This window comes from Gadus macrocephalus, chromosome 18 (assembly GCF_031168955.1).
Source record: "Gadus macrocephalus chromosome 18, ASM3116895v1".
Classification (NCBI taxonomy): domain Eukaryota; kingdom Metazoa; phylum Chordata; class Actinopteri; order Gadiformes; family Gadidae; genus Gadus; species Gadus macrocephalus.
In genome coordinates, this window is record NC_082399.1 from 11,216,804 (window position 1) to 11,228,048 (window position 11,245).

An 11,245-nucleotide genomic window follows, 5' to 3' on the forward strand; every position below is an offset into this window, starting at 1 on the left:
GGGCTAAACTCCAGCGGGGGGCCAAACTCCAGCGGGGGGCTAAACTCCAGCGGGGGGCTAAACTCCAGCGGGGGGCCAAACTCCAGCGGGGGGCCAAACTCCAGCCGGAGACGTGTAAAGTGAGCATAGTGAAACGTGTATAGCGACGTACAGTGAAGTCACTTCACGTCACGTTTGGATAAATGTTCAACGTCTAAAGAGTAATATTAGTAAAAGGAGAACCAGTTTTTCTTACCTTGGCTAGGCCTTAGGTTTTAGACTGCTGAGCCAAAAAGGGATCTCAGCGGCGGGTTTCAAATCTGACATAAAGCACTTTCAGTGCCCCCACCCCACACTAAATGAGTCAGTTGCGCACGCTTTCCCACAAGAGAGTTTCGGAGGTCCCGGGTGACAGCCAGGGCTGGGCGGCGGCGAAACCGAAACTTTGAAGAGCTTCTCCATTTCAAAACGGTGCCCTGAATTGCCTTTTCTCTTTTTTTGTAACCTAACAAAAAAACGTGTGTATGTGCGTGTGCGTGTGTGTGTGTGTGTGTGGCAGGGGGCGGGAGGGGGGGGGGGCTATTAAGCTAGCAGCAGAATGAAGACGAACGTCGAGGGGTTTGATCCGAGCTAAGTGTTAATCATTCATTACAGCCCGACGACCCTTGTTCCAAAAGACGCCTTTGTTGCCCCTGATTCATTTGGCACAAAAAACACCAGGCCGCTCATTCAGCAGCGAGGACGTTGACAGAGGTACGGGCACAAAGGACACACACACACACACACACACACACACACACACACACACACACACACACACACACACACACACACACACACACACACACACACACACACACACACACACACACACACACACACACACACACACACACACACACACGGCCATTCAGATGCTAATGGCGGAACAGTTTGGGCTTTACTTGCCCGGTTGGAAATGATTTAGGGTGACAACGGCGCTTCGGGCCTCCCCCCCGTATTTTGGGGACGGTCTGTGTGGGGAGGGGGGTGAGGGGAGGGAGGTAGGGGGGAGTGGGGTGAGGGGAGTGGGGACTAGGGTGAAGGGGGGGGGGGGGTCTCGGTGGGGTGCTCGGGCGTAGGGTTGGCTCATCGTATATCACTCCGATCATTAATCAATTAACAGTCTCTCGGCCACCTGTCGCACACACACACACACACACACACACAAAGTCATAGAGCAGCCATCCCCAAAGCATTCCTGCCCCTGGACGGTTGCTAGGTGACGCTCATCACCCCCCCCCCCCAACCATGAATCTGTCAAACAGTGACCACGACATATTCTGCCTCCACCCCATCTCCCACACTCTCCCCCTCCGCCTCTTCTTCATCAGTCCAGCCTCCCAGCCTCCCATCCTGATAGATTACATAACGATTCCTCTCTCTCTCTCTCTCTCTCTCTCTCTCTCTCTCTCTCTCTCTCTCTCTCTCTCTCTCTCTCTCTCTCTCTCTCTCTCTCTCTCTCTCTCTCTCTCTCTCTCTCTCTCTCTCTCTCTCTCTCTCTCTCTCTCTCTCTCTCTCTCTCTCCCCCCCCCCCCCCCCCCCCCCCCTGCTTGCGTGCGGGAGAAGCTACACGTTAGTGGCTATTCCATTTAAAGTGTGGATGTCCACTGTGTGTGTGTCTGTGTGGGGGGGGGGGGGGCGGGGGTGTCTGTCTGTCCGTCCGTCCGTCCGTCCCACACAGTGTGTGTGTGTGTGTGTGTGTGTGTGTGTGTGTGTGTGTGTGTGTGTGTGTGTGTGTGTGTGTGTGTGTGTGTGTGTGTGTGTGTGGAGATTGGTTCTTAAGATTTAATCGTGAATGCGGGGAGGGGTCTTACAGTGTAACTGTGGTGAGGGGTCTCCACTGTTACACAGCAGGAGGGCCGGGCTGAGAGTAACTGGATCAGAGGAAGATCAATGATCTACTGTACACGCTATTCAGAACCCACCAATGCACACTGACCAATAGGAGATGAAAGCATCAACCGAGCCCCGCCTCTTTCAACCAATCATTGGCCAATGGCGGTGGCAGAGAGGCAGGGGGTCAGGTTCGAAAAGAAAATGTTTGCAGAGCAGCTTTTGTTTGCCGAAAATGCTTGTGTGTTTGTGTTTGTTTCTGGATGTGTACGTCCGTGTGTGCCCGTGCGCGTGTGAAAAGAGACAGATGATAAAGGAGATGAAATTAAAGTGGGAGTGATTACAAGAGATTAAGCGCTATGATTACATTTTGATACACTGTAAAATGTTCCCCGTTATGTTTTTTCATTTTGAATCTAAAATCTCACGGGCCTAATCCAGTCACAGAGGAATCAGTCAGGATCTGGCTCCACCAACACTGGGAGGAAGAGGAGTGCATTTGTGTGTGCGTGTCTCTTCTAATTATTTTTCTAAGAAAGAAACGTAAGGGGGGTGGGTTGTGTAGTGGTGTTTGGGATTCCCCCACAAACATTCTTGCTTATACTCCAAAAGAAGGCAATGTCGATTGAATGACATTCACATGTTAGTGCAATGTGTGGATATTTGAAAATGTGTGTGTGTGTGTGTGTGTGTGTGTGTGTGTGTGTGTGTGTGTGTGTGTGTGTGTGTGTGTGTGTGTGTGTGTGTGTGTGTGTGTGTGTGTGTGTGTGTGCGTGTGTGGGACAAAACTCACAAGACATCAGGTTGATTTTCCAACAGAACAAAAGAGGCTGTGATGCTTAAGAATGGCAGATAAAAAGCAGAACAAAAAGAAAGCCATCCAACCTGACTATTTCCGTATGCGTGTGCATGTGTAAGTGTATGTGTGTGTGTCCCAAGCAGTATATCGACATTTGTGAAAACAATATTTTCCTAAGCTTTTTATATAATTTCATCAACTGCAAATCATATTTAAAAGATCAGTCACACACACACACACACACACACAATTCAAGAGTGGTTAGATCACGATGTGAAGGTCAAAAGGAAGAAAATATTTTATGTGCCTGTGTCTGTATGCATGCCCGATTGCATGCTCGTGCACGTATGAGCGTGCATGCTGCACGCGTGTGCACATTCGTGCTCAGCTTTGAGAGCAGTGTGGTGTGGCCTGAGCTCTCTGTGTCTAATCACCCTAACGAGCCACAATGGCTCCTGCTTGGCAGCCAAAAGACTAAATGCTTGGAAGGTAAAATTGACATAATAAATTGCATAATAAACACACAACAACCGCAACAACAACATCCTTCCACCAACGAGGAAAGGTGCAGAGATGGCAACACAGTGAGGCAGAGCGATGGAGTAAAACACGACTAATGCAAACACGTTGACTTCAACAGAGTGTTGAAGTGTTTGACGAGTCGCGAAATATATTGCAATGAAGATATTAGTAAGTCTGATTCAATGAAAGACACAAAGGAAAACAGTGGGCGTCATGAAAGTACTCTAACCTTCCATACCACTCTCATTCATAAGGTAATCCCAAGCATAACAGTTTGAACGATATGATACACGATACCAATAAAAAGTATGGATTGCATGCTTATCCTTGAGTGTGGATGCCGGCTATCTGCTCCTCAAAAACACCTCCAACGTACCTTAAAGACTAAGTAAGTAATACATGACGTGCGAACATAAGTGACCGTCATGAGCATCATGGTGGAAGAGCCGTTCCCGTGGCAACCGGAAGGTTGGATTTTTTGGAAAATTGGTCAAGGTGACCTTGGGCAAAGCCAGGCCCATAATCCTCTCTGATGAGCCTGTTTGTCTGTAAGGTTCCGTCCGGTGGGTGAATTGATTCCTGATTCTATGAATGGGAGGATTTAATTGAAAGTGCAGCGGGAGAGTGGCAGAGTGTATGAATGGAGATCATTTTGTACCTTCCTAATTGACGAGAGTGCCATCTTTTCAATTATCTTACCATCTCCATCGTGAGCGGAATGGACCGGAATTAGGCCCCGGAATCAGGCAACGACATGAAACTTGGGTAATTTAACCAATGCTATATATGGTAGCTGCCTCCTATTTCCTCCCAAGGGTTGACCCTACCCTACCTAATTCTAAAATGAGGATACCCATCAGGACCCTAACACACACACACACACACACACACACACACACACACCCACACACACACAGCCCATGAAAGCCGCACACAGTCCCACCTAGGCACTTGGGCACACACTCAGTGTTCAGGAGGGAGAGAGACAATCCTGGAATCCCCTTTGTGGAAAACCCGGTGAACCTGGCACGGAGAGCAGTGGGAGAAACATTGCATCGGTTTGAGGGATTTAATGAGTAGGGCCTGGATTGGATCAGTGGTTTAAATACCTGCCAGCACCAATATTAAGCCCTGTATTTCATGCTTCATAAGAGGGGGGCTTTTAAAATTCAATTTATTCGATAACACAACGGCTGGTGGAGGATGAAGGGGTTGGCTATTTATTTTTACAGTTGGGGAAGAGGAGGGGCCAGGGTGTGTTGGGTGTAAGCCAATCCGTGTCGGCCCAGATGCCTCAGCTGCATAGTCATTGGCCGGTTTGAGCCTAGCGATAGATCTGTGTAATATCAATATATACGGATGAGAGGTACGGCTTTGGGATTTAAGGTTGCTTTGTTGGAATGGGAGTTTAAAACGGGGGTCTGGAGTCGTCGACTCATGGTCTTCAAGGCGAGTGCAGAGTAAAGTGTTTGGTCCGAGTTTCCGTTTTAGCAATACACTGGCCAGCTTACACAGCAAACGGTTGTTGGTTCCGTTGCATTCTGTAATGCAGTACAATGAAATTAATCACTTTTCATCGCTTATGTTCCTAAAATGTGAGCTTTTTCTTTCCAGACCGAATACATTCAGAGAGAAAAGAAATAAGTTATCTCTGGTTTAATTGAAAAAATATCTTCACCGGACAGGCCAATCCATTTTTTCCAGGGGCAACTTTGTAAGCTCAAGTCTGGAATAAAGGGAAAATATTAAAACAACTGCGAAGGCCAGGAAGAAGAGCACCATTAGGCTACTGTTACCATGGAAGCAAAACATCATCATTAGAGGAAGACAAACAACAACATTCTGTCGGAGGGAAAAACTTTACAACTATCAAGGACTGTGCTGATCTGCAAGAACCAGGGAGCATACCTTCAATCCTCCACTGGCCAAACTGGCTCAGGGCAGATAAACACACCGAGAAAGTACAACACGATTGGAAACACACACAATCCCTGGTTTGAATCTCACTTCGGGGGTCGGAGTAATGAGTGGGGCGAGGCAGTCTGAGGCAGACTTTTGTGTACCGCACACACACAGCATAAATAATGTATGCATTCATCTTGCTAATTTGCACTATCTGATGTCCCCTGAGGAAACGCTGTTTATCCGTTTATACAGTCGGCGGACACCAGCGCATATATCACTTCACGAGTTAAACGTGCATGGAATAATAGCTTTATATCGCTTCGAGGCATTCAACATGTTCATTTTGTATGATTTATTTCATTTAATTGCAAATTGTTTAACATTTGTATTTAGTCATACAATATTACCTTAGTGGTATTCTTTCACAACTTGGGCGAGGGTGGAAGATTGTTTTCGGGCGATACTGGTTCGGAGAGGGATCAAACACTACACAGCAAGGCAAGGATGAATTATTTGATGAAGAATTAATGATTTTTGCTCTCTATATCTTGCCGTGCATCCAAGTAACACAAAGAGATGATGGACGGCTTTCAAGAACACTCTCACAAAAGGCATTCACTGCTTTATCTATCCCTCAACAAATTTTTTTCAGAACAGAGGTGAGAACACTGCCTTCAAGGTTACTGCTGCAGAAAAACTAACTCGCCGCCTTTGTACAAGGTTTAAAATGGATGATGGTGCATCTTTCTATCTTGGCCTTTTAAGAACTATTACAGAGCCCGGTTTTCTGTTGGTAAACAATAATATTTGTTTGTGGCCGATGCTTAGAGCTTAGGCAGAAGAATCCCTGAAAGCATAGCAAACACCATTACCTTTTATTCCTAACATTTACTGTCCAGCAAAATATCTTGAATTTGAAACCATGGTCGTCTTCCTTCCACGACCTTCTATCGTAGTAGCAGTTATAAAGTGCTTATTTTGACAGTGTAATGTGGTTAGGATGCAGATTTTAGGTCTAGGTTCAACCTCAACTCTGCCATCATCATTTAAGAGTTCATTTCATAGCTATATTATCAAAGGAAGTGTCCGAAGTTTAGACACATAAGCAAATAAACATTACTTTTTTATAGTTCGACGTGCGTGTTTTTATCTCAAATTGGGAAGACCAATCCTACCCTAATTAAACTGTGAAATAAACCCTTGAACAGCGATGAGATTGTATTGTACCCTGGTATGCTAGAATACCGTACCATGCTCTCACGATAAAAGATCTTAAATAATTGACTAGAGCAACGGCTTTATATGAACAACAAACTTGCATGGTGGCATTAAACAGCCTAACCTACATATCCTAAATCTGTAGTAGTAGTTATGCTTAACTAGTTTGTTAAGCATAAACATAACTACGCAATTGTAACATTAGCTATGGAATAGTCTCTGGTCATACTCAGACTCTATTAGCTAATTTGCTAATAAATCGCCTGTTCTTCCTAGTTCCCCAATTTCTGAATAAGTGGACTTGACAAAACCTCAGTCACTAATCCATATCTACAACAGGCAATACTTTATATCTGGCCCTCACAACAACACAGCAGCATAACCGAGTTTGGACAGCTGGCGTCGCCTACTATTTCTATTAGCCTAGAGTTGGTGCTCTGTTCTGCCTCCGACGAGCGCCGAGCGTACGGGTCTGTAGTAAATGTGATTATTATTAGTTCGTCAACATGGGTCAAGTGACAACAACAAGTCAAGATGCTCACACGCTACGCCCGTCAACCGGTCACAAGGCCATCATCGCATGAAACACTTCATTTACCACTTGCCCCTTCACATTCGAAGGCCAACACTTCAAGAATTCACCACGGAATTCCAACACGGAATGGGAAAATTCCCCCTCATAACGCCACGGTGATTAGCATTTTTTTTTTTTTTACTTTGCGTTCTTCTTTGAATGGTGCCAATGGTGACTACAGCAGCCAGGCCGCCTATGGACATAACACACCAGTGTGTGTCTGTCTGGGTATATGTGTGTGTATGTGCGTGTGCGTGCGCGTGCGCGTGCGCGTGGGTGCGGTCGTCCATGTGTGTGCGCCGCAGAGCCCTTATGTAAGCTACCGAAAATGTGATGAGTCCATAAATACACAGTTGCTCAAGATAAAGACTGGACACTTATCTCGATCTTTTGCCGGTTTTGCAATAAAGTGACTCAGATGTGTGTCCACATCTGGTTGCGTTTGGGGTGTGTGTGTGTGCGTGTGCTTACACGGGTTCCTCTGGCGTGAATGTGTCCCAATTAGATATTTCAACACACATTGGACATCACATCAATAGCACACACCTAATAACAACTTTATAACTTTGCTCCAAACGCAGACCCATTGATCTCAGAGGGGTGAGCAGGTTCATCTGCTCTCACAGCAGCTGCCCCGATTGTGGATGTTACATTTGCTCTTCAACCCCCTCGTAAAGCAGGAGTAGGGACGAATCTATGGGGCCGTGAGGCACGGCGCTGGCCTGCCGCACGTGACCCCAGACGAGGCAGTGACCCAGCAGGAGCTGGAAACACTGCCGCAGCTGATTGGTGCACACGGAGGAATCGGCAGCACTCGGCATGGAGGAACACCAGAGCACTCACACCTGTTTCGCACATGCGCTCACACACACACACACACACACACACACACACGCCCGTACGGTAGTACATGCATGTGTGCACACACACAGCAAAGTCACACACACACCGAGGTTGCGCACACACACACACACACACACACACACACACACACACACACACACACACACACACACACACACACACACACACGTACACACAGCGAGATCACAAACATACACAAACACGCAAACACGCCGAGGTCACGCACGCACACACACACACAGACACACCGAGATCGCGCACACACACGCAATCTCGGAAACAACGCGCTGGGGGTTCCACCTTCGTTTTAGATGAGAATGGAACTCGCCGTGAGGAAATGAAGCCATTTTTAACCCCCCCTCTCCTCATCCTGCCCTGCCTCTGCTCCATGTTGTGCGCCTGCCTCTAATGTGGCCAGTCAATGGACTGTGGGTCTATTCGACTGCAGGCGGGCCAACACCGGGGCCATAAATAATACAGGGCAGCTACACATGAAAGCCTAATCACCAGTGTTCTGTCAGCCAACGGAGAAGATTGCTTGTTTAATTTACTGCGCCGCATCCATCTCTCAGTGCTGCCCAATTTGGTCTCCACCATTTCAGTTTGCAGTGAGTTGGGACCGCTGCAGGTATTCATCAATATATGGTATTCTCCCAATGTCATGAATCAATAAAATGAGCGTAATGTTCTTGTTTTTTTTTTCCCCCCTTTGTCTGCATATAGTATGTGATGGCTGGCTGAGAGTGTGTGTGTGTGTGAACGGGTCACTGTCTGTGTCTCTGCGTGCGAGTGTGTGTGAGACATTTCTGGCATTTCTATGTTTGGTGGTGCATATGTATGGTGTGTGTGATGGCTGTGTATAAATAAACAAGGGTTTCCACGGCACTCTATTGTAGAAGCAGCTGAATCGTATGTCCCACTACAAATCGCGCAACAAAATGTCTCGATAACATTTCACTCACCTGCACCATCCCTCCCCTCTTTTGATGCAGCAAAAACGCGTAAGGCCCCCGACTAAGAACTGAATATGTGTGGTTATGGTGCTGGTGGTAGAAGTAGTAGTCGTAGCAGCATAAGTATTTGTTTGAGTAGTAGTAATAGCATAAGTAGTAGTAGTAATAGCCCAAGTAGCAGTAGTAGTAGAAGTAGTAATAGTAGATGTAGTCGTAATAGTAATAGCCTAAGTAGTAGGAGTAGCAGAGCAAGAAGTAGTAGTATTAGTACTTGTAATAGAAGTAGTAGAAGTAGTAGTAGTAGTAGTAGTAATAATAATAGCAGTAGCAGGAATAGTAGTAGTATCAGTAGTATATGTAGTAATAGCCTAAGTAGTAATAGTAGTAATAATAGTAGCAGTAGTAAGCGTCAACATGCAGAGCTCATGAGAGGCCACGCCCACTGGGCCTCTCGTTGGGTTAACTCCACCATGAGAGGCCACGCCCACTGGGCCTCTCGTTGGGTTAACTCCACCATGAGAGGCCACGCCCACTGGGCCTCTCGTTGGGTTAACTCCACCATTTGCGTGTTCTCATTTGCATATCTCTTGACGCTGACCGTAGATCACAAACGGCAGCCACATGCTGCCTGGCGCGTTGCGTTGCAGATTTATGACTCGACACGGCAGGGAAACAATTTTAAATCATGTTCCCGTCCAAAGGAGAACCCTTAGCCTAGCATTCTTCTAATGTGAAGCCCAAACCTATCCTCAGATGTGAATATCAGAGACTTTTTAACTGGTAGCTATGTTAGTTAAAAAAGTTTTTTCCATTGCTAAGCGCTTTGTGTTGCTGTGTTGCACAATAAGTGCTACATAAATAAAGTCGAATCATTCACCAATCAATCAAGAAGGGGGACCCCCGGGGGGGGGGGGGGGGGTCCAATGGTCTACTTCCTGGACACAATGTCCTTACTTCATCAGGCCAGTCATGTTTGTAGGCATTGCTCACATCCACAGGGGTCCAGTGTGTTTGTTTGGTTCAGTCCAGTAAAAGTTTTGTCCCGGGGCCATTTCCCTGTGGGCCCACGCAGTCACACTGCCTGAAGGTTACGCTCAGCTTCCGGCAAATCCACTTTTTGTTTTTGTTTATTTTATTGTGAAGGAGACTTCCTGTGGCGTCCAGTGCATTGAAAACGGCAGCATGTTATATTACACGTAGGGTGCCTTTGTTGGCAACATTTTGGCCTATTTGTGTGTGTGTGTGTGTGTGTGTGTGTGTGTGTGTGTGTGTGTGTGTGTGTGTGTGTGTGTGTGTGTGTGGGCGCTTGTGCATGTGTCCTTGCGTGTGCGTGTCCGCGTGGGCATGTGTGCGTGCACGTCTTTTTAGACTGCAAACCACAGGAACCCCATGGTCTAACAGGCTGCGCGCAGCAGCGCCTTAACGCTGATTCACCGCGATGGCTGTGCTCTGAGCCGGGCTCCACCGCGCCGACAGCCCACCGAGACAGAATAAGAAGCGACTCGGGCTGCACAGGCTAAGTACACTCTGCGGGCACCGGCCAACCAGACACAGGAACAGGGGCTGATAACCGTGCTATGAGCTAAGCTCCTCGCTAGCAGGCAGGCAGGACAACCGCTATTTTACGACCGCCGTCTCGGCACGGTCTTCACGTCCCACAGATAAATATGCAGGAGGGCGAAGGAGGAAGAGGGGCATCAGAGATTGCAGCTGCTGGCTGCTGGCTACGCCACGCACACAATTAAGACAATGGGCGAAACACAATGGCAGGCTAAGCGGCCATGTTGTTTTGTCTTCTCCAGTCATGTTTCATTCGATGTTATCTTTTTTGCAGGAAACTGCAGCTCCAGTGCAGGATTATGAAGTGTGGAAATCCAAATAAAGGCAGAATGGCCTTCAATATGATCTGACGAATTTAGGCTGAGGAGTCCAGTAGGACGACCCATGATTGTCATGCTCCCTTCCCTTCTTTATCTTTTGATTTTGTTCTGTCGAATGGATTTAGCCTGTATCTCATGCTTTTTCATTGTCACTATGATTGCTGAATGTAATTGTATGTCTTATGTCTGTCTTACATTTTTTTGTCAGTTGTTGTTTATTCATATATAACCTTTTCTTCTCTGCATGAATAGCATTGTTTTCGTATTGGTTAACCAAAATACCATTAAAAATCTAAAAGGATATGATCTACCGATTTAGTGTGACAAACAAAGACGGTTGCAATACTCAAAGCCCCGACTGAATAGCCCCCCATAAATACCGAACCCAATACAGTTGCTACAGGACTTGTTGTTGTCGAAGAGGCTTAAAAACAAGATGACGACTACGCTAGACAGACAAGCAGCGATCGAGTATCCCGGCAGTCCTCCGGCAACACGGGGGGTTAAATCTGTACCGTGGAACTAAGAGGAATATCAGGAGCGAGTCCCCGGGTGGGAGAGAGTGAAGGCGCAGTGGCACACGCTAACAAGAGACAGAGAGGGAGATGGAGGACGGCAAGACAGCTCGGGAGGGGTAGAAGAGGGAGAAAATAGGCGGCAGCGCAAATCCGATGTT